The sequence below is a fragment of the Desmodus rotundus genome, chromosome 11 (assembly GCF_022682495.2).
Source record: "Desmodus rotundus isolate HL8 chromosome 11, HLdesRot8A.1, whole genome shotgun sequence".
In the NCBI taxonomy this organism is placed as follows: domain Eukaryota; kingdom Metazoa; phylum Chordata; class Mammalia; order Chiroptera; family Phyllostomidae; genus Desmodus; species Desmodus rotundus.
Genome location: NC_071397.1, coordinates 15,939,993 through 15,965,038, shown reverse-complemented (window position 1 = coordinate 15,965,038; position 25,046 = coordinate 15,939,993). Strand labels below are relative to the sequence as shown.

General features: G+C 37.5%; 1 long non-coding RNA gene across 2 annotated transcripts in view; it reads right to left on the bottom strand.

Annotated features, from left to right (window-relative positions):
- The window catches only part of LOC112302487 (uncharacterized), a 281,060-nt gene that overhangs the window by 218,707 nt on the left and 37,307 nt on the right, over positions 1–25,046 (bottom strand). The gene's annotated exons all lie outside the window — the stretch shown is intronic.

Here is a 25,046-nt window from a genome sequence, read left to right as displayed (position 1 = left end):
GACACAAAGAATTGACTATGCCTCCACCAGCAATACTCTCTACATATGTGCCTGACCTGATGGAAAGACCTAAATGACTGCCAAGTGGTTTGAGATGCAGTGCTACAGCAATAAAGTAAAACAGGAATCCTTGCATATAGGTAAGTAATCTACCTATAAAAGAAAGTGAGATTTAAAAGATGGGGTTTTGTCTTAATTACCTGCATGGTTACCTCACACTTAATTTCTACATACAGATCAAACTTTAGAGTGGGTTCAAATGATTTCTTTAAAAATATGACAGTGTCAATGTTGATTCATGAAATCTTGTGACATTAAATATTAAATACATATGTATACATATATATATTTAGATTAAGTACCACATAGTAGATACAAGTAACATATTAAAATACATGGCAGATCCTTTTAAAGAGTATAAACTAAAAAGTCACTGGTGCATTCCTAGTCAGGGCACATGCCTGGGTTGCAGGCCAGGTCCCTGGTTGGGGGCGTGCGAGAGGCAGCCAGTGGATGTTTCTCTCCCACGTTGATGTTTCTCCCCCTCTCATTCTCCCTCCCTTCCCCTTTCTCTGAGAATAAATAAAATCTTGTTTAAAAAGTTTAAAAATATGAACAATAAAATGGCAATAAATATACATCTACAAGCAATTGAAGCTAAGAAAAACAAACAAAAAAAAAAGAGGCAGAACAGAAACCAAATCATAGGCACAGAGAAAGTTTTGATGCTTGCCAGATGAGAGAGGGATGGGTGAAAAAGGTGAAGGGATTAAGAAATACAAATTGGAGTTCTGGCCAAGTTGGAGGCATAGATAGAAACCCTTGGCTTCTTCCCACAACCAAAAGGAGGATAAAACCAATCTAAAATCAAGAAACAACCAGAAGCACCGGAAAATCAAACTGCATGGAACTCTGAAACCAAGGAATTAAAGAAAAATAAATCAGAACAACCAGACCAGTAAGGCAGAGGACCACTGGCCACGCGGGCCAGCCAGCTGAGAAAAAACGTGGCCATGGTGAGGTGGTGGACCAGGCGGGTGGGGCTGGCTGCTGCAAGGCTGCAGGCTGCAGGCTACATGGGAGGGGCTGAGTAAGGGGAAAGTGGACTACGGCGGTTGCCACGGTGGGAGAAACTCCTAGTCTCACTCCAGAGTCCCTTGGAAAGTGTGCTAGAGACCAGCAGCGGGGGCTGCACTGTTCCCTCTCTGGCCCCTCCCCCTCTAGGTAGCACCTCAGTGCAGCAAGGAGGGTCACCCTGCCCAGGTGAATAACCAAGGCCCTGCCCCCTTACAACTTATCAGCTGCGCCAAAACAAAGAAATATGGCCCAAATGAAAGAACACAGCAAAACCTCAGAAAGAGAACAAAGCAATGAGTACGTATCCAATCTATCTGATAGAGAATTTAAAGCCCTGATAATCAGAATGCTCACAGAACTGATTGAGCTGGGTCGAAAAATGAAAGAACAAATGAAAGGTTCCCAAAATGAAATAAAGCAAAATTCAGGGAACCAACAGTGACAGGAAGGAAACCAGGACTCAAAGCAATGATTTGGAACAAAAGGAAAAAATAAACATCCAACTGGATCAGAATGAAAAAACAAGAATCCAAAAAAATGAAAAGAGGCTGAGGATTCTCTGGGACAATCTGAAACGTTCCAATATCCGAATTACAGGGGTGCCAGAAAGAGAAGAACAAGAGCAGGAAATTGAAAACCTATTTGAACAAATAATGGAGAAAAACTTCCCTAATCTGATGAAGGAAATAGATTTCCAGAAAGTCCAGGAAGCCCAGAGATTCCCAAAGAATTTGGACCCAAAGAGGAACACCCCAAGGCATATCATCATTAAGTTACCCAAGATTAAAGATAAAGAGAAAATCCTAAAAGAAGCAAGAGGAAAGGAGACAGTTACCTACAAACGAGTGCCCATAAGACTGTCAGCTGATTTCTCAAAACAAACCTTGCAGGCAAGAAGGGGCTGGAAAGAAGTATTTGAAGTCATGAAAGGCAAGGACCTATATCCAAGATTACTCTACCCAGCAAAGCTATCATTTAGAATGGAAGGACAGATGAAGTGCTTCCCAGATAAGGTCAAGTTAAAGGAGTTCATCATCACCAAGCCCTTATTATATGAAACGTTAAAGGGACTTATCTAAGAAAAAGAAGATAAAAAATATGAACAGTAAAATGACAACAAACTCACAACTATAAACAAATGAACCTAAAAGAAAAGAAAAACAATGAAAACAAAACTAAGCAAACAACTACAACAGGAACAGAATCAGAGAAATGGAGATCACATGGAGGGATTTCAGTGGGGAGGGCGAAGGAAGGAATAGGCAGGGAAAGGTACAGGGAAGAAGAAGCATAATTAGTAGGCATAAAATAGATGGGGAGAGATAAAAATGGTATAGGAAACAGAGGACTCAAAGAACTTACATATACAACCCATGGACATGAACTAAGGGAGGGGTGGGGAATGCTGGAGGGTTGTGGGGGCAGGGCAAAGGGGGCATAAAGGAGGAAAAAAATGGGAAAACTGTAATAGCATAATCAATAAAAAATACTTAAAAAAGAAAAAAAAAGAAATACAAACTGGTTGTTATCAAATAGTCATGGGGATGTAAAGTACAGCATAGTGAACAGAGTAGCCAGAAAACATATATGCAGGACCGGTGGACATAGACAAAGGTGTGGAGATTGCCTGAGGGAGTGGGGGGCACTGGGTGGATGGGGACAAAGGAAGAAAATTTGGGACAATTGTAATAGCATGAACAATAAAATATAATTAAAAATAAAAACAAAAAAAATTATGCCTGGATTTCCACATACAGCATTTATGGAGATAAAAGATTCACTCTCCTGCCTGAAACCATCAACATAGATAAAATAAGATTTGTCAAAATACGGAAAGCAAAATTTTAAAACACTGGACATCATGCAATGATGAACAGTGACCCCTGAAAAGCAGGAAACATAGTGAGCCCTACAAACTCTACAGCTTACTCTATGGAGAGAGTTTCCAGGCTCCAGGACAGGGAGATGTAACTCAGAGCTGAGGGCCTGGGGAGACCATGGCAGCTAGAATCCATAGGGCAGCGTCCTAAAGAGGACAGAGCTGCACAGAGACGGAACCATGAATATCTATAGAAATAAATCCTTCAGTATGCAGCTGAGTGCTGATAAGCACATGCATGTAAGAAAACCACAGGGGAAATGAACATGGGAAATAATAAGAAGCAACAGTATCCAAGACCCACACAGAGTCAGATGTCGTTCCCAGCAAACCTTAAAATTCAAAGGGCCTTAGGTAGGGTATACAATAGTGTCTTGCCTCCACAGCAGAGAATAATTAACCCTTGAGTGAGCACTACTCCACTCATGCCCTTTAAATCTTTAAAGTAAGACCTGAAAAAAGCCAAATATATTTTCAAGCAACTTAACTGTACTCCAGAAAAAAGCTCAAGAATATTTATAGGAATATAAAAATACCTAGTAACAACCAAGGTAAAATTCACTGTCAAACAATCAGATTATTAGGCAGAAGCAGGAAAAGAAGATTCATAATGAGAAGAAAAATCAATCAATCAAAGTTGGTCCAGAACTGACACAGGTGTTGGAACTCAGAGAAGAACATTAAAATGGTCATGATAATTGTATCCCACATATTCGAAAAGTGAAGTAGAGCCATGGGAGATTTTTTTAACACTCAAATTGAATTCTCAGAGATAAAACTACAATATGCGAGAACCAAAATGTACTAGTTAGGATCAATGACAGATTTGACATTGCAGAAAAAAAAGATTTGTGAACTCAAAGATATAACAAACTATCCAAATGAGTCATGGAAGGAAGGAAGGAAGGAAGGAAGGAAGGAAGGAAGGAAGGAAGGAAGGAAGGAAGGAAGGAAGGGAGGGAGGGAGGAATAGATAGAGAAAGAGGATGAAAAGGAGGGAGGGCAAAAGGGAGGAAGGGAGGGAGGAAAGGAGAAAGATAGGGAGGGAGAAAGGAAGGAAAGAAGAAAAACATAACACTGGTGAACTGGAAAACCTCAAGCAGCCTAATGTGCATGTAACTGGAGCCACTGAACTGAGAAACAGAGTAAGGCAAAAAAATTCCTGAAATTACCCAAACTTGAGAAAAATTATAAACCCATAAGTTCAAGTTACATGAATCCCAAAACAGAAGGAACTTGAAGAAAACCAAACAGATATATATTGTAATCAAACACTTTAAACAAGGAATAATAAAAATATCTCGAAACCAGAGAGGAAAAACAGACACTGCGTATGTGGAAATGTACAGCTACACAAAAAATGAAGAACATCAGAAATAATAAGTACATCAGTAAACACATTACTTTTTCTCTTGTAACTTAAATGCTGCAGAAGAGAATCTGCTCTTTAAATAATAATAACAATCTAGTGTTAAATTTATAATATGTTTAGCAGTAAAATATATGAAAAAATAGCACAAAGTTGGAGAAGAAAGATGTAAATATGCTATTTTAGGGCTGTTAAACTAATGTAAAATAGTATAGTATTAGTTGAAGGTAGTCAAAATATATCAAGCATATTTTTTATAAACACTAAAGCAATCATTAAAATAGCAAAATAATAAAATATAGTTATTAACAGGCCAAAAAAAGATAAAATGGAATCTTTAAAAAATTCAAAAAAAATCAAAATGACAGAAAAACGGGAAAAGGGTAATTATGAACAGATGGGACAAATAAAATAGCTAGTTGATAAACTTAAATGTAACCATACCAATAATCACATTAAATATAAATGGTCTTAATACCCCATTTAAAAAGCATATTTTCAAATATAGGGTGGGGCAAAAGTAGGTTTACAGTTGTGAGTATGCCAAAGAGTTTATTCTTATATTATTATTTACTAATTGTTACATTATTTTCCATAGGAACAACCGTGAACATATTTTTGCCCACCCCCTGTATATAAAGACAAAAGAAGTCAACACCTAGCTACAAAAATCACACCTGAAATATAAATACATAAAAATGGTAAAAGTGAAAAATGGTTAAAGATATGACATACTAATGCTAATTTAAAAAGTGGCTATCCCTGGCAAAGAAAATTTCAGAATAGAAAATACTACTGACAATAAAGATGATATTTTCATAATGGTTAAGGGGTCAGTTCATCAAAAAGATATAAAAATCCTAAATCTAATGACAAAGTATAAGTAAATGAAGAAAAAACTAAAAGGATAAATAATCAAATCTCCAATTATAGTCAGGGATTGCAAATCCCTCTCTTAATAAATGGCAGAACAATCAGATAAAAGCCACTAAGGATACAGAAGATTTAAACAACACTAAAAATGAACTTGACCTGAACTACTTCACCCAACAACCGCTGGATAGACACACATTCTTCTGAAGTGCACAAAGACTATCTACCAAATGGACCATATTCTAGGCCATAAAATAAGTATCAATCAATGTGAAAGCACGCAGATCATACAAAATTCATTCTCTGAATAAAAATAAATTAAAAATTAATAACAGATATCTGAAAAAATTCCCCCAAATAATTGGAAAATATGTGCACATGGATCAAAGAAAAAATCAAAAGGGAAATTTTGAACTGAATAAAATTTAAAGGACACGTCAAAATTTATGAAAAAATTTATAGTTTTCTACTGATGCCTATATTAGAAAAAAAACTCTCAAATCAATGACCTAAATTTCCAATTTAAGAAACTAGAAAAGAACAATTAAACTCAGACTTAGTAAAATAAAGGATATTACAATAATAATAAAGAGCAGAAATCAATGAAAATCAAATAGAAAAAACAATAAAACAAAAATCTCATTCTTTCAAAAAAAAAAGAATAAAATTGAGGAACCTCTAACCAGACTGATCAAGGAAAAAAAAAGAGTGAAGATACAAATTATAAATATCAGGAATAAGAGAGATGACATAATAATATCAGGAATAAGAGAAAAGATAAATTCCGCAGATATTAAAATAAAAAGGAAATATTGTGAATAACTTTAAGCCAATATATTTGATCACTTAGAAGAAAAGGATACATTTCTTTTTTTAATAGTTTACTTTTATTGTATTCTTTCCATTACCATTTATCCCCCTTCCACCTTCTTCCACCTCCACCCACCCCACCCCCACTGAAATCACTACACTGTTGTCCATGTCCATGATTTTTCTGTTTTTCTCGATCCCTCCACCCCGCCCCCAGAGCTGTCAGCTTGCCTGCTCTCTATGAGCCTTTCTCTATTTTGCTTGTTAGTTCAGTTTCTTCATTAGATTCCATATATGATTGAAATCATATGGTATTTGTCTTTCTCTGACTGGCTTATTTCACTTAGCATAATGTCCTCCAGGTCCTTGCAAGCTATTGCAAAGAGTAAAATTTTCTTCTTTTTTTAAAGCCAAGTAATATTCCATTGTGTAAACGTACCATAATTGTTTTATCCACTCATCTACTGATGGACACTTGGGCTACTTCCAAATCTTGACTATTATAAATAATGCTGCAATGAACATAGAGGTGCATATATCCTTTCAAATTAGTGTTTTGGCTTTCTTCGAATAAATTTCCAGAAGTGAAATTGCTGGGTCATAAGGCAGTTCCATTTTTAATTGTTTGAGGTATCTCCATACTGCTTTCCACAGTGGCTGCACCAGTCTGCATTCCCACCCACAGTGCAAAAGTGTTCCCCTTTCTCCACATCCTCACCAGAACTTGTTGTTTGTTGGTTTACTGATGATAGCCATTCTGAGAGGTACGAGGTAATATTTCATTGTGATTTTAATTTGCATTTCTCTGATAATTAGTGACATTATGTATAAAAGAATACATTTCTTAAAAGACACATTATCAAAGCTCACTTAAGAAGTAAGCAATCCCCATAATCTTTTATCTAGTAAATTGAATTTTTAATCAAAAGCCTTACCACAAAGAAAACTCCAGAACTGGTGAATTCTACTAGACACTTAAGAAAGAAATAATACCAACTTTACGCAAATTCTTCCAGAAAACTTAAAAGGGAAGGGTATATTCTAATTCATTTTTTGAGAACAAAATTAAGCTGACACCAGTTCCAGACAAAGTTATTTCATAAAAAAGAAAAACTAGAGACCAATAACCTCGATTAACATAGATGTAAAAACCGTAAACAAAATTTTAGTAAATTTAATCCAATAATGTATAAAAAGGATGAGACATCATGGCAGAGTGGTATTTATATCAGGAATGCCGAGTTGGTTTAAAATTTACAAACCAGTCAATATAATTCACTCTACTAACAATCCAAAAAAAAAAAACCAAAAAAAATGATCATCTCAATGACATACAAACTAAAGTACTTGACAAAGCCATATATCCATATATGCTAAATGCTACATAAACTAGAAATAGAAGAGAACTCTCTCAAGTTGGCAAGAAGGCATCTACAAAAACCTACAGTTAACATTGTACTTACCAGTGAAAGTTTGAAAACCTTCCCAGAAAAGTCAGAAAAACGATATTATGTCTGCTATCATCACTACAATTCAATATTGTATTGATGCTACAGCTTCCACTCTGAGCAATTAGGGGAGGAAATAAATAAAACCATTAGAAATAAGTGAATTTTTTTGCAAAAATCGTTATTCACAAAAATATATGTAGAAAATCTCATGAAATGTACAAAGAAAAGAAAACTATGGAACTTATAACAGTTTAGGGAAGGCCTCAGGACACAAGATTAAAATATAAAAATCAATTGTATTTTTATATACTATCAATGAACACTCACAGATTAAAATTTTAAAATAATATCATTTGCAATAGCATCAAAAACAGTGAACTAATAAGGAATAAATCTAACAAAACATGTAAAGTTGTATACAGTGAAAATATTAAAACATTCCTGAGAGAAGACCTAAATAAATGGAGATATAGGCCATATTCATGAGTCAAATGACTCAATCCCAGTAAGATACCATTTCTCCCGAAAATGATCTACAAATAAAATGAATTCCCATTCAAAATCAGGGCAGTCTTTAATAGAAAATGACAAGCTGATTCTAAATTCATGAAGAAATGAAAAGAACCCAAATATCTTTGAATAAGGACAAATTTAGAGGACTAACACTACCTGATTTTAAGGCTCATTATAAATTTACAGCAATCAAAATAGTGCAGTATGCCATAAAGGTAAACAATTTGATCAATGGAAAAGAACAGAGTTCAAAAATAGATACACACATATGGACAGCTGGTTTTAACAAAGGTACAAATGCAACCTTATGCAAATAGAAAAATCTTTTTCAAAAAATGATGGTGGAACAACTGGACAATGATAGGCAAAAAAAACTTTCCACCGGTACTTCATACATCATACTATATATACAAATTTCTTAAAAATGAATCATAGACCTAAATGCAAAACCTAAAATTATAAATTTTCTGGAAGAAAAAAGATAAAAACTTTTACAACTTTTGATTAGGCAAAAGTTTCTTAGCAACAGCACCAAAAGAAAGAACAAATTGATAAATTGAACTTTAGCAAAATTAAAATCTTCTTCAATAGTGTCTTTGAAAGACAATAGTAAGGGAATGAAAAGAAAAACTATACACTGTGATAAATGTTTGTAATCACATATACGTTAAAGGACTTGTATCCAGAATATAAAAAGAACTCTTTAAAACTCAGTAATAAGGAAAAAAACAATAAATATAAGAAAACTATAGATAAAAGATTTGAATAGAAACCACCAAATACAATGGAAAATAAGCACAGAAAAACACAGTCAACATCAGTCATTAGGGAAATGCAGCACAATGAGCTACTGCTACACACCCATTACAGTAGCTAAAGTTTTAAAAATTGATCACATCAAATTTTAGCAAAGAAGTGGAGGAACAGGAATTCTCACACATTACTAATGGAAATGTAAAATGTCACAACCACTTTTGAAAACAATCTAACAATTTCTTAAAAGTTAAGCATATACCTACTACATAATCCAGACACTTTATTCTTATGAATTTATCCAAGAAAAATGAAAGTATATGTCCATATAAAATCTTGTATGTAAAGGATCATAGTAGCAGCTTTATTTATAATAGTCAAAATCTGAAACAATCAAATACCTATCAACGGGTGAATGGATAACTTTCTAAGAAATGTAAACTAACCAACAGTGAGAGAAATAAGGTTGCCTGGGTAGGAGAGGGGAGGAGAGTGTGGGGAAGAGAGATTACAAAGGAACACAAGATAACTCGTGGGACTGACATTTATTTTCACACAGTCATAGGTCTCTATGTGGGATTGGTTCCCAAAATGCCCATGGAGACCAAAATCCAAGAATGCTCAAGCCCCTTATCTGAAATGGCATACCATTTGCATATAACCTATGTACACCCCCATATCCTGTAAATCATCTCCAGATTATTTATAATAACCAACACAATATAAATTCTATGTAATAGTTGTTTACTATATTGTTTAGAAAGATGCAGCCATTTGTTGTCCTAACTACATACATAGTACATGTCAACAACGTTAATACATTTTTAAAAATATTTTTGACCTCGTGTTGGTTGAATTGCAGATACAGAACCTGTGGATACAGAGGGCGGACTGCATCTTGTTTTGGGGAGTGATTTCACGTGTTCTATGTGTCAAAATTTAACAGACTGTATACCTTCTACATGTGCAGTTTACCGTAGGTCAATCATATCTCAACTGTGCTACCTTTTAAAAAGTGATCTGATTTCAAATCTCACTCGTTTCTCCACTGTCCTCCTGCACTTTACATGTAGGTATTCGATTCAGTAAGTATTTACTCACGGTCCTATGTCTCTAACCTGGTACTTGACATTAAGAATACAAAATAATAATAATAATTAAGTGAGCTTCTAGAAAGTTCATTTTGAAAATAAACATATGTTGATCATATGGTAAGCATTGTTAAACTCCTTTTGTGGTCCCACTTTATGCTCCTGCTCATTTTTTTCTTATTTTACCTAATTATGTTTTCTGTATCTTGGTTCCTCTTTGAAGTCTCCCTAGAACAGGAGGAGGTATGAATAAATATAAATAATTATATACATGATTAAGACATGATATTTGCCCTCCAGGAGTTTTCAGCAAAGAATAGTCAGTCCCTCTCTTCAGGTACCTTAGTCCTAGTGGAGAGGGCATACATGCACACTAATAATTATGCTACAGATTTAATTTGTGAGCACCGCCATGGCACTAACACATTTAAACTTAATATAAGTTTTACAGGGTGGAAGCACTGAAGAGGGAATGTTTAATTCTGACAAGACCAATAAAAATTCACAGAGAAGAGATAGCTTTCAGTTGGGCTTTGAAGGATGTGGTGATTTTTAATGGGCAGGGGTGGAGGAGGAACAATCTAGGCAGAGAAACATCACCGACAAAGAAGTGAGTGTGAGGAAGGTCAGCATATATCCTTGGGCTAAAGGGTAGTCTAATGAAGTGAGATAGACACCCAACACTGACCACAACAGCTTGGCATTTGGCGTTATTCACTCTCTCCAGGTACAGTGCCCTCAACTATGAACAGTGACTCTTAAAAGGACTAAAAGGGAAATATTGATGCCCTGGCTGGTGTGGCTCAGTGGATTGAGCACCAGCCTGTGAACCAAAGGGTCACCGATTCAATGCCTAGTCAGGGCACAAGCCTGGGTTGTGGGCCAGGTCCCCAGTTGGGGTGTGCAAGAGGCAACCACACATACATATTTCTCTACCTCTCTTTCTCCCTCCTTTTCCCTCTCTCTAAAAATATTTTATTTTTTAAAAAAAGGGAAATAGTGAACAAAGTGCTCAGCCCTGTGCACTGGAATATGCCAAATGCTTACAAAACAAGTAGCACTTATTATTAGTATGAGTATTAGTATTAGTATACCAATTTTATAGCTAATTACCTGCAAGCTCACATGTAAAGGCAGAGCCTAGCAGCCATTTATAACCGGAGTCTCTCACACAAACCATCCACTCGGGAGAAGCCTGCACTGAACTACATGGCTCCCACATTGAAATGCATGCCTGCACTATATTCCTACCACCTGAGACAGCCCTTGTAAAGGAGTTCCTGAAATTCTACTTCAGCCAACAGGACTGAGACTTTCCCCATCCAATCAGAGCTGAGCAGCTACATGCCCATCAACATCATCATTGATCAATCAGTGTGGCTCCATTCTGACCAATCGGGACAGTGCCTTTTGGACCAGTCAAACTGAGGATTTGAAGTCCCTATCTGCATGAGGATGGACCAACCAGGGGCTAGGGACTGGAACTTTTCTCTGTGTAAGTCAACTCCATTCTGGCTTGGGGAATGCACTTTCCCTTTCCACTGAAGACTGAAGAAGGCATTTTCCCCACTGGAGCTGAAACATCAAAAAATGAAACACTGAAGACATCTCACTGGACCTGAGTGGAGCACAGCAGGTGGAACAGAGGAGGGTGGGGCAGAGCTAGGCAGAGCTGTGTAGCTGGAGAAGGGCCTCACCCCAGGGCCGCCTTGCCCCAGGACCACCTCACAGCCATGCTGTTCCACAGCCTTGCTGCTTCATAATTGAGGTGTAAAACCAGTAAGCTGTTTCACGGCCATGTTGTCCTCACAGCCCTGCTGTATCACGATTTACGCTGTTCATACCGAATAAAGTTTCCTTCTTCACCATGCCCAAATTGGGGATGGATTCCTGTTAGCACTGAATTGGTGCCAAGAACCATCACACGGCTTCGTAAGAGCACTTACCACACTGAACTCTCCTCATTGGCTTTGGGGCACTGCAGTTCCATCTGTGTGTTCCCGGTGCCTGTTGCAGCTCAAGATACACAATAGGTACTCAATACATTTCAAGAGTGAATGGATGAAAGCACCAAAAGTAATTCACAGACATGTGTATCATGTTCTTAACAAACTCTTCATATCCTCCATATGTCTTAGATTTCAGAAACTTAGAAACCTTAGAACAAGTAAAAGACTTGTTCGAAATGACAAAATGAAAGAGATAGAGGTGGTTTAATACCAAACCACATAATGGTTATTTAATTGTGCCTTTTGTGTTTTATTCTTCCTCTTCAACTTTAAAATAAAATGGAATGATATACGTATTAGGAAAAACACTCTCTTCCCTTTTATGCCACAAAAAGCTCTACTTGTTGAAAACAGTATGAAAACTTTTTCTCTATTCCAAAGCTCAGTAAAACCCTACACAAGCTATGAAGAGGAAACTCAGTTCCATAGCAACGCTTGATCTTTTCCCTTTTGAAAGTTCCATTCCAGTGCTTGGGCAGAATTGTAGCCTCCCTGGTTTATCAAACTATCTACCATTTCTAAAAGAACATAGCTTTGTTACTTACATCAGATATAACCAAGAATAATCAAGTTTCATTACTGCATAAATGGGATTTTATACAGTGATTCTTTCCTTCCTTCATTTCTTTCCAGTACTATTGCCTACTGTTCTGTGACTGCTAGAATAAAATGCTACATTAAAAAAAAAAAAAAACCCTGCTTCAGAAGGTAACTAACGATGTCTATTTCTCAGTCTCCAAATTCAGAAATTCTACGGATATTCAGTTTCAATGAAAAGCCTGATGTTAAAGTAAATAAATAAAAATAAATATTAAGCCAAAACTCAGAAGCTGGTGTTAGGCACCCACTCAGATTATGGCGGCCAGCTGCAGGTGCCGATGTAGGAGATGGGTGCAAACCCACACTCACTGGTGGGGGTGAGGGCAGGCAGCGAGGGCCGGGGCCGGCTGGGGCTGCGCTTGCAACTGCACTGGCCCGGGCTGCTGGCATGCACCACCACGGCTGCCGGGTCCTGTCACGGGTGCTCTCCCGTCTAATGCTTGAGCTGCGTACGGTTTATTGGTACTCAGAATTTTTTCCCATCTTCTTCTATTGTACCTTACTTTATTACAAAAGCTGGAAAGTAAAAAGTTATATTCCTAGATTTCCTTCTCAACTAACAAAGCATATCAGACTTGCAAATTAGGTTCCACGAGTTGGAAGTGCTCCCCTGAAATCTAGAAACTGAAAGTAAAAATGAGAGCACATTCCTGTGGCTTGCAGCTTATTTTCTTCTGACAAGCAAGCCTGTGAAGCAAATGTCCATGGCTTTACAGATGATCATAATAAAGAGTGGGAGCACTAGTATCTGGGCTCCGTTTCCCAATGCTCAGGCAGTTACAGATATACAGTAGTAGTGACAGTGACGGTGGCCACCACAGGCTTCATGCAGCAAGTTACTGACTCGTGGTTCCAGTGACAGCCTCTTGAATCTCTGCCTCCCCTAGTGTGACAGAGGCAGCAGCTCTCCTGGAAGGCCAGTTCAGTAAGTAATCCAGTCCTAAGAGGCTTTATTACAGGTCCAACCTAGATTTTGGTCTCTGGCCTTCCAATTTTATAAGCACAAAACTAAACTGTATTAAAAATCTTACTATTTAAAATAGAGGTGGGGTGGAGGGGCGGGGAGAAATGCAGACAACGGTAATTGAACAACAATAAAAAATAAAATAAAACTAAAATAAATTGCAGAAAATATACATAATATATAAATAAAATACACAAAGTGTTTTTTGTTTAAAGCATGAATCTTAGTTGATATGAACTTCAAAATAACCCTGAGAGATTCTATTACTATTCCTGTTTTACATATGAGAAAACTGTGGAAACAAAATATTAAATAAAAAGCAAATGGTATGGAAAGATAAGCCACAGATGAGGAGAAAATATTTGCAAAACACATATGTGTTGAATGAGCTGTATCCAAAATTTACAAAGAACTCTTAAAATGCAATAAGAAAAGAACCTAACTAAAAAGTAGGCAAGATACTAGTGCAGAAACCGCCCTAAAGATGTTATACAGAGAACAAATGAGCATATTAAAAAGATGTTTCACAGTATATGTCATCAGGAAATTACAAACTAGTAACAATGATGAGATGCTACCACACACCTATTAAAATGACTAGAATCCAGAGCACTGGCAGCATCTGGTGAGGATGCAGAGCAACAGAAACTCTCACGTATTGCTGGTGGGAGCGCAGAATGGCACGGCCACTCGGGAAGACAGTTTTGTAATTTCGAACCAAAGTAAACACACCCTCACTGTTTGATCCAACAGTCTCACTCCTTAATATTTATATGAAATTATTGAAAAGTTAGGCTCACACAAAAACCTGCACATGGATATTTATGGCAGCTTCATTCATAATACCCAAAACTTTTGAGAAGCACACAAAATGTCCTTTGACAGATCAACAGATAAATAAACTGTGGTACAACCACATAATGGAATAGCATTCAGCAATAAAAAAAATGAGCTATCTAGCCATTGAAAAGGCATGGAGGAAGCTTTAATGTGTGTTGCTAAGTGAAAGAAGCCAGTCTAAAACTACTACATACTATATGATTCTGACTACATGACTTTCTGAAAAAGGGACAACTGTAGAGACAGGTAAATGACCAGTAGTCACTATACATTCAAGAGAGAATAGTTGGAACACAGGATTCACACTTACATTTACAGTGGATTTTCCACAAAGTTGCTAAGAAAATTAAATGGGGAAAGAACTGTCTTTTCAATGCATGGTGTTGGGACACTGTACTCATAGATCCACATGCAAAACAATGAAATAAAATAAAGTTAGGCTGCTTTCTCACACAATATGATAGTCCTAAATGTTAGAGCTAAAACTTTAAAACTTGTGATAGCTGCTGTAACAAATTACCACAAATTTGGTGGCCTACAATAATGGACACTTTTCCCTTACAGGTTTAGAGGCCAGAAGCCAAATCTGGAAATTTGCAGAGGTCTCCTTAAGTCTTTAGCTGAATACTGATCCATGGATGTTTCAGAGACCAGTAAAGGAACCACCAGAAAAATGGTATCTGTGCAATGATCAGAGACCACATAAGGCTGAAAGAGTTCATATAAAGACTCCCCAAGTCATGGGTCATTGAATAGAGTCCTCAGAGGATATCATGTAAGTAGTAGGGTTAAATTAGCGTTGTAGTATGCTAAAAACTCCTCTACACCTACCCTAATAAGCTAACTTTAAAATTTATTTTGGTAACCTTTTTTTAATTCTCACCCAAGGACATGGTTTTTATTGCTTTAAGAGAGAGACTCAAGAGAAAAGCACTGATTGGTTGCCTCCCGAACATGCCGGGACCTGTGATTCTGTGCCCAGAGCCAGGATTGTATGTGCTGAGACCGGGGAGTGAACCCGAAAACTAGACATGTGCCCTGACTAACAAATCAACCTACAAACCCTTCAACTATGGGACTATGCTCCAACCACTGAGCCACACCAGCCAGAGCTACTTTGGTAACTTTTTAAACAGAGAAGACAACACACTCCTTTGGAAAGGTAAGGGATATGGAAGTCAGGCCCTGGGTAAAAATTATTATTACAGCACCTGGAGTTGCCAGGCCTGCCTAGGAGAGAAACATGGGCACTGCCATACCACCACGGGGGACAGCTGCTGTCTGAGGCTCAGCAGAGGAAAACGTGAACCATAACTCACAGAATATTCAATTAAAAGAAACAGAGGATTACATATATAATAGAATCACCTGAAATAATGTTTTAAGAGTTAGAATATATTACACGTTCAATATGCTGAATATATTTCATATGGTCAAAAGGTAGACTGAGGAAGCTATAGATATGATGAAGTGAGTAATGCAAAATGTTAAGAAAGACCCAAATGGCACTTTACAAGATGAAAAATGCATTATCTGAAAGCATAAATACACTGGAAGGGATTATCAGCTGATTAAACACTACAGCAATATAAATCAGTGAACTTGAAAACGTAAAACCCAAAACAGTTCTAAAACAAAGAGAAACAAAAATCATAAAGATAAATAAATAAGTAGGAAAAATGGAGAAACATGAACAGGGTATCAGTGAGCTATAGCATAACAAATGGTCTAAAATACATATAATTAGAGTATCCACAGGGAAAAAAAAGAGAGAAGTAACAAATAATAATAATTGAAGAAAATTTTCAAAAATCCACATATCTAAGAACTTAATAAACCCTAATCTGAATAAACATAAAGGAAATTACACCAAGGCTCCTCATGTCTCATGACCAATTTGCTGAATATCAGTAATAAACAGAAATTGGGGGAGCAATCAGAGAAAAAAAAAGATATTCATCCAAGAAGATATTATATCCAAGAAGAAATCACGAGAAATAGTAAATGCTGTAAAGTAAATGAACATATATCATATAAAATGTAGTATGAAGCTAAAGCAGAGTGCAGAGGCAAATGGATAGCTCTAAAATGCTTATATTAGAAAAGAGGGATCTCAAATTAATAATATTAAGAAATTTTAACTTCCAACCAAGATGGAGGCATAGATAGATATACTCGCCTTCTTGCACAACCAAAAGAAGGACAACAAATTTAAAAACAAAAAAACAACCATAACTGCCAGAAAATCAAGCTGTATGGGAGTCCAACAACCAAGGAGTTAAAGAAGAAACATTCATCCAGACTGGTAGGAGGGGCGGAGATAGGCAGCCAGGGTAGGGAAGACTCGTGGCTAGGAGGCAGCTGGAGGACTGGGGTGGGCAAGGCGGCAGCTGGTGGACTGGGTGAGACATCGGTTGGTCGAGTGGGTAGTCCCACATTCTGTGTGGATAAACCAGGAAGAACAACTGGGGAGCAAGACAGACTGTGCAACCCAGGGTTCCAGGGCAGGGAAATAAAGTCTCAAAACCTTTGACTGAAAAAACCTGTGGGTGTTGCAGCAGCAGGAGAAACTCCCAGTCTCACAGCAGAGTTCATTGGAGAGACCTACAGGGTCCCAGAATGTACACAAAACCACCCACGTGGGAATCAGTACCAGAAGGGCCCAATTTGCTTGTGGGTAGTAGAGTAAGTGACTGAAAGCCAGCAGAGAGCTGAGCAAGCAGCACTGTTCACTCTCAGACCCCTCTCCCACATACAGCACTACAACCCAGTGATGTGGCTTGCCCCGCCCTGGCAAATACCCAGGGCTCCACCCCTTACTATGTAACAGGTGCTCTGAGACAAAAAAAAAAACAAAAGGCCCAAATGAAAGACCAGATCAAAGCTCCAGGAAAAATACAACTAAGCAAAGAAGAGATAGCCAACCTAACAGATGCACAGTTCAAAACACTGGTAATCAGGATGCTCACAGAATTGGTTAAGTATGGTCGCAAAATAGAGGGAAAAGTGAAGGCTATGAACAGTGAAATAAAGGAAAATGCACGGGGAACCAACAGTGATGGGAAGGAAACCAGGACTCAAGTCAACAGTTTGGACCAGAAGGAAGAAATAAACATTCAACCAGAACAGAACAAAGAAACAAGAATCCAAAAAATGAGTCACTTAGGAACCTCTGGGACAACTTTAAGCGTTCCAACATCCAAATCATGGAGTGCCGGAAGGAGAAGAGGAAGAGCAAGAAATTGAAAACGTATTTGAACAAATAATGAAGGAGAACTCCCCCAATCTGGCAAAGGAAATAGACTCCCAGGAAGTCCAGGAAGCTCAGAGAGTCCCAAAGAAGTTGGATCCAAGGAAGCACACACCAAGGCACATCATTGTTACATTACCCAAGATTAAAGATAAGGAGAGAATCTGAAAAGCAGCAAGAGCAATGGAAACAGTTACCTACAAAGGAGTTCCCATGGACTATCAGCTGATTTTTCAAAAGAAACCATGAAGGCAAGAAGGGGCTGGAAGGAAGTATTCCAAGTCATGAAAGGCAAGGACCTACATCCAAGATTACTCTATCCAGCAAAGCTATTGTTACAAAACAGACTGGGTGGGGGTGGGAGGACTGAACGATATAAAAGACCCCCCCTTTTTCTCCAGGGGTTCCTCCCCTGTACTAGGTTCGCTTTGCCCACTGCCAGAGGAAATATGTCTCTCAATGCCAGAGATTGGTAAAAAGGAAAGGAATTATTATTTATTTAAAAGCTATACAGACTAAAGTTCTTTAGAATACCCACAAACGCACACAGTCCTTCCTTCTCCCTCTGCCCAGTCTGGGGTACCTTATCTCAGGAAAGAAGTAGAAGTCCATGATTCAGGCTCCTGCACCATCCACATGGCAAAAAGGGAGCACTTCCAAAGCCGCGTGTTCCCAAAAAGAGAAGCCAAATGGCTGCCTCACCTGAGTTTAAATCCCAGAGCCAATCTTCCTCTGATGCTGCATTTCCAGCTCCTCCCACAATTGGCCACAGCTGCAGGCATTCTAGGCAGGTGTGGCCCTGTGGTGTGGAGCCAATTATCTCCAAGCTCCTCTGGACCCCATTACAAATCCCTATTTGGGGCCCCCCTCTTGGCTGCACCCTGTTACATTATCATTAAGAATGGAAGAGCAGATAAAGTGCTTCCCAGATAAGTTCAAGTTAAAGGAGTTTATCATCACCAAGCCCTTATCATATGAAATGTTAAAGGGACGTATCTAGAAAAAGAAGATGATCAAAACTATGAAGAGTAAAATGACAACAAACTCACAACTATCAACAACCAAACCTAAAAAATCAAAAACAAAAGCAAACTAAGCAAACAACTAGAATAGGAACAGAAGCACAGAAATGGGGATCATATGGAGGGTTATCAACAGGGGAGTGGGAGGGGGAGAGAGGGGAGAAAGGTACAGAGAATAAGTAGTATAAATGGTAGGTAGAAAATAGACAGGGGGAGGTTAAGAATAGTATGGGAAGTGGAGAAGCCAAAGAACTTGTATGTATGACCATGGAAATGAACTAAGGGGATGAATGCAGGTGGGAGGTGCTGGCCAGAGGGGAATAAAGGGCAGAAAAATAGGACAACTGTAACAGTATAATAAATAAAATATATTTAAAAGAAAAAAAGAAATTTTAGAAAGAAAATATTAAATCCAAAATAATTGAAGGAAGAAAATTATAAAGATAAGAGGGGGTGGGGAAAGAAAAGAGGATAATTATAGGAAAATTGTGTCAAACAGTTTCCCTGAAAAAAACCATAAATTTTTTAAATATCTGGCCAGGTTGATCAGGAAGAAAGAGAAAACACAGCCACCGACATCACAAATAAAAAGTATTGGCATTACTACGTATGTTCTACAGACATTAAAAGAATAATAGCCCTGACTGGTGTGGCTCGGTTGGTTGGGCATCAACCCACAAAGCTAAAGGTTCCCTTCCCCTCTCTCTAAAAATAAAATAATTTTTTAAAAAGAGTAATAAAGGATTATTATGAACAACTTTATCCCCCCAAAATTAACAATTTAGATGAAAGGAAAAATTCCATGAAAGATACAAAGGACCAAAACTCATTCAAGAGGAAATACATAACCTGCATAGTCCTGTTTTTGAGAAGTAAAAGATTGTGTATAGTAAGTAGAACCTCTGAATCTGACCTCACATATTTTTTAGGTCCAGATCAAGTAGTCCAGCACTAACCCTGAATATTCACGTCAAGGGCTTATATGAATTAAATTGGAAGCAATCAAGGCCACTTAAATTCAGACTAAGGCAACCATATGTAACTATAGACTTGCAAATGCCCAAGTTGCAAGCCACTCAGCTTGTTCCCAGGAATCTCAAAACCTCACCCTTTCCCCATCTGCATGCTGTCAATCATGCCATAAGCCAAAGTCAAGTCAGGCAGCAGCATATTTACATGATAATCAAGGACTCTGCCTTAATACATTAACAAATTTCCAATGCACCTTAAGTGACTGATTTGAAATGCCATTTTCCAGGGAACTATTTCTGGTAAGGCGAGATTAAATACCTGCAGAAGCACAAGGATAGCAAAAAAAGTAGAAACTAGTGTAGACATGAGAAATTGATGCTGCAAAAATTTCATTAACCTCCGCTTGACAAAAGTGAGTTTTACCATTGTGTAGGTGCTGACCGCCGCTGACACCGGGACCTACTCTAGGGTGCAGGAATTACCTAAGGACTACTGGGTGAGTCTTCCCGCGAACACGTCACACACATTTCCCCCACTTTCTTACTCATCTCCTTCTTGTAGAATCACAGGGGGACCGTTTCCAATCCTGGCTGTGCTATGTACTTGAATAAAGTCACTTCATTCTTGTTTCAAATCTAGTTCTTTTTCATTCTTTTTAACTTTAACTGCAAATGGGTGCAATACAATTCAAAATAACCTTTTTGGTTCCTTCATCGGGATTAAGAAACATGGGACAATGTTTCTTGAATAAACGTTCCTGGTACTATTTTCCCTAGGAGCAATGAGAAATCTATTTTCAGCATCACAATATATTTTCCTATGGAAGTGAAAGTACTTAATTAATAATGATAGTGTCCTGAATTAATTTTGTCAGTTTATATAGAGTCAAAGAGATACTTGGCATTTTAAAACATTTATAACAATGTAAACAAAATGCTACCAAAATTGTTAAAACTATTTAATTAGATGTGATGTAAACCTCCCTTAAGTAATTCACTACCTAAGTCATTTAAAAAGACAGACCTTGCCTTTGCCCCTTTTATAGGCAACTAACAGGAGGCCATGATTCTTTTGGAGCGGAGAGATTTATGCACAAACCTTCCATTAGCATTAATAGGTGTCCACGTAAATCACCAAGCACCAATAGCTGAAGAGACATTCCCTCATCTATTGGGTAATTGGCTATTTCAGTTAAAAAATAATTTTGGGAGAAAGAAAAAAAAGTTATGTTCTTAATGTAATTATCTTAGGTTAAGACTATATTAAAATGGCATAGTGAAGAATAATGGGTGACCCGACACTTCATTTGGCTTTTATTTTCCCTACTTCCTAAGTTAATCAGAAGCATAACAGAACGTAAGCAAGCATAAAGGTAGATTAAAGTGACTGTGTTTGAAAAGGCAGGAAAATGTATTATATAATATGTAAGCACATTAACATAGATCATTAAATTAACAGAATGGAGTCGCAATAAAAGCATATTGTTCCCTCATATGGCAAATGTTTGCTACACTTGTACCTTAGACTAACATAGGATTTGCTTAACATTTTAATTGTATTATTTTAAGAAGTACAATGTCTTCCAAATGTTCTATTACTCTGCATATTTTTTTAGTTCTGCATTACCGTTCATGCATATGGGCTTCTCCGGGTCCTTGGCACACTTTTACGTACCTCAAAATATGTGCAGATGGTTATGTTTTAGTGTTTTATTCTGCACATGTAAGAACTTTCATGTGCTTAATGTAAAGCAAGGCTTAGCATGTCAAGTTGTCTCGTGTGACAAATAGTTGCATATAAATAAACTCACCGGATATACTCTAAAACAAAACAGAAATAACGTTTAGCTCCTCAGAAATAGGGTATCAGAAACCCAGGAGTCTTCCCCACATTTGGCAGATGACTTTGTAAGACTCAGGTTCACCACTGGCAAAGGAAGTTTTCTTCATGGTTCAGGCAGACGAAGGCCGCATAAACTCTGCTCCGATTTAGAAAGCGTGCCTGCGTAATGTACATTTGTAAATCTGCCTTAGAAATGTTCTGCTACAGATCAGATGCCTTGTTATTGAGAAATCAAAGTTCTTTAAATAGAGGTTGAAAATGAGGCAGAAGCTAATTTTTGCCGTACAAAGCTAATTGTGTGTTTTATTTTCATTTAACAGATTAAATATAGTTCTATCCTTTGCTTGGATTCCTCTTCTATTTCTTACAATGTGACACGACAGTGTCAGAGTACATGTGGATATTCCACTTAATTAAAAACAATATTCACACACAGACACACAAAAAGAAAAAAGGAACAATAAACACAAAACAATTTATAGGGTTTCTAGTTACTGGCATTTAACAAAAAGCATTTCTAAGGAATTTTGAGGGAGTTATTTTATAGTTCTCACAATGGATACTATATATTCCTTTGTGTGTACACTGTATTTATTTTAAAATCAAACATATACAAGAGAGCCTGTAAAAATGGAAACCAGAAAAGAAGAAATGGATGACTGCCTCTTTGTGACATATTTTCTCCCTCAGCCTTGCATATTTGCATTAAAGTGATTGTGAATAATGTACATTTGACCAGTGCTGTCTGCAGAACTAATGCCTATTAAAGGGATGGGAAGTAGCATATGTTGTGCCTAGGGCAGAGAAAGTGCAATCACCCCCACGGCGAGAGTCTCCAGCTAAAACGCAGGACAGCCTGGGATTTATCCTAAATGAACCCAGCAGGGAGAAACAGGACACAGTCCCTCGGTCCACGTTTAAGCTTCTGAACTAAGATTGTTAGAGTTTGCTTCCAAAAATAACCCATCATCTCTATCATTTCAGTCACATAGAGAATAGAAATTTTTGCTCTTTTGTCTTATATCCTACAAACTTTCAAGGGAAACCATTACAACAGAAATCAGACACAAGCAATCAGACACAAACGGAATCAGGACGCATGGTCTTTATGGCCACTTTAGCCTCTCTCTCTCTGCTGCTGGAGCTATTCCCCAGCATCATCTGACAAGGCACAATTTCGTCAGTAATTGCAAAATGTTTTGGGTTTGTGGTTTCACTTTTATGTCCCTGCACTTTACTAAATGCTCTGCTATTTAAACACTTCACAAAGCTTCTCAGTCTGTTACGTAATCTTCCTGTGACCCCTAGGATCAGGTCCAGATTCAAACTAGCTTTCCTTCTACCTGCGTTAACTTGATAGTTGAGAAACAACAATTATATAAATGGATGAGGATAACAAAATAGGCTGACCTGTGTAAACAGAAGTTGCGAAATTGCTGTGTTTAGATCTGTAGGATTGGATTTTGCCTCAGTTTGAGACGCACACACACACATACACAGAGAGAATATGAGAGAATATGAGAGAGACTTGAAAATATACTTTCAGATCATCCATTTGGTATTTATGTAACCCAAAGCAGGGGAGGTGGGTAGTAAAAATGAAATACAATTGGAAAACTTGTAAAACTGCATCCCAGCATGATAGGAAAGAGTCTGTGTAATGCTGAAAATAATATAGAGTTCCTATGATTTAGCTTATCTTTTTCTCCTACTCTCTTAGTGTTTAATTTCTATTCAAATGACTGTGGAGATATTGTCCTGTTTCAGAATGGAAGAAGGCTCCAAACCATTGATTTTAGTTTATTGGCCTACTCCTTGGGGTGGTGCGAGGGAGTGGCAAGAATTGCCCTTTTTTGATAGCTTATAAGAACTCCATTCTTTGAATGATTAGCTATTATGGAGGGTTAGACATTCTCACAGAAATTAAGTTTTGGGTGTTTAATTTTATTTCTTTGGGATCATAGCCTGAGTTTTACAATCAAAGATCTCTCTCGTCCCACCACTGACTTCACCCTCCAGTTTCATCAGAGACCCACAAAGATCTGTTGCAGCAAGCTGAGCACCATCCTTTCCTTCCATGAGTTTAGTCTTGTTGCCCAATGGCATTCCTTCATAGTGTGCAATCACTGCACACTGTGGGATTTGGAGAAATTTCATTTGGGGCTATGATTCAACACCTTAGATTAAGAAGACATTAACCCCCTATTAAGATTATGGAGCAGCTTCAATCTGTTCTGTAGAATTATAAGCACTTATAAATTGTAGAGAAGGAAGTTAATGAGGGGCAATCTCCAAAACACACTATCAGAAAAAGTAACATAGCCCTGGCTGGGGTGGCTCAGTGGATTGAGTGCCGGCCTATGAACCAAAAGGTCACTGGTTTGATTCCCAGTCAGGGCACTGGCCTGGGTTGTGGGCCACGTCCTGGGGTTGGGTACATGTGAGAGGCAACCAACTGATGTTTCTCTTACATATCGACATTTCTCTCCCTCCTCTTCTCCCCTCTCTGAAAATAAATAAATAAAATCTTTTAAAAAAAGACATTTCTTCTCTAAAAAAAGAAAAAGAAAAAGTAACAAAAAAATTACCCTGACATCAGTCTATCAGAGGATCAAAATACTGACTGTTGGATTAATTGAAGCAGATAACTCTTCATTTTATTCATCATCATTTTCTATCTTAATCTTACTCTTGGCCATTTATACACTAGGGGCTGGAGGAGGGGAAGTGTCATTCATTCATTCATTCATTCATTCTTTTGCAAATATTTATCAGGTACCTGCTCTGTGCTGACACAGATGAAGATAGAGGCCTCTGTTTCCACTAAACTTAAATTTAGTGCTAGAGATAGACAACTTACAATATATTGTGATTGTACTATGACAAACCAAATAATACAAGGTTCTATGGCGCAGTGCAAAGCAAAATATAAAATAAAAAATAATTATTTTTAGAGTAGATATTTCAGCTTCAGTTACCAAATGTGCAAAATGCTTCACTGTCCTGCTTACATGGTGATTGCTCCTGCTGTTGTTTTAACAGTAATAACATATTACAGTTTGTTCCTTTCTTAGCCACTTAGAGCATAATACTCCAAGTACTGGGTTGGCCAAAAGACAATATAGTTTTTTCCATAAAATAAAAGACCTATTTTTCATTTTCAACAATAACTTCATTGATTTGGATATTTTGAGTATGTCGGATATCTCCCATGTGGTATAACATTGATTGTTCTCAGTTAATGTCTTGATTATGATCACTATCAACTTCAACCGGTCTACCGGACTGTAGAGCATCTTCCAGTGAGAAATCTTCACAAGCCACTTTTGACACATTCTATCAGTCACCGTACCTTCTCCATATACTGCACAAATCTTTTTTTGCACTTCAGGGGCATTTTTACCTTTCTTGAAATAATAAAGTATAACATACCAAAAGTGTTGTGTATTTTCTTCCTTCTTCAATATTAAAATAGCTAACAAAAATTCACCAATTTTGATAAATTTCTGTAGATACATGCTGATAGGACAGCTGTCACAATACAATCTAACAACATTGTTTTGAATGAAGCTAAAGACAACTAAGCTCTACTAGAGCCATCTTACAGAAAAAAACTAATGAACTTTTTGTCCAGCCCAATAAATTGGGAGCTGGTGGGCTGTTCTCTAGAGAAAGATTCACAGCACTCTCCCCCTTATGCTTGCTGTCAAGGATTTGGTCATCTTGCATTT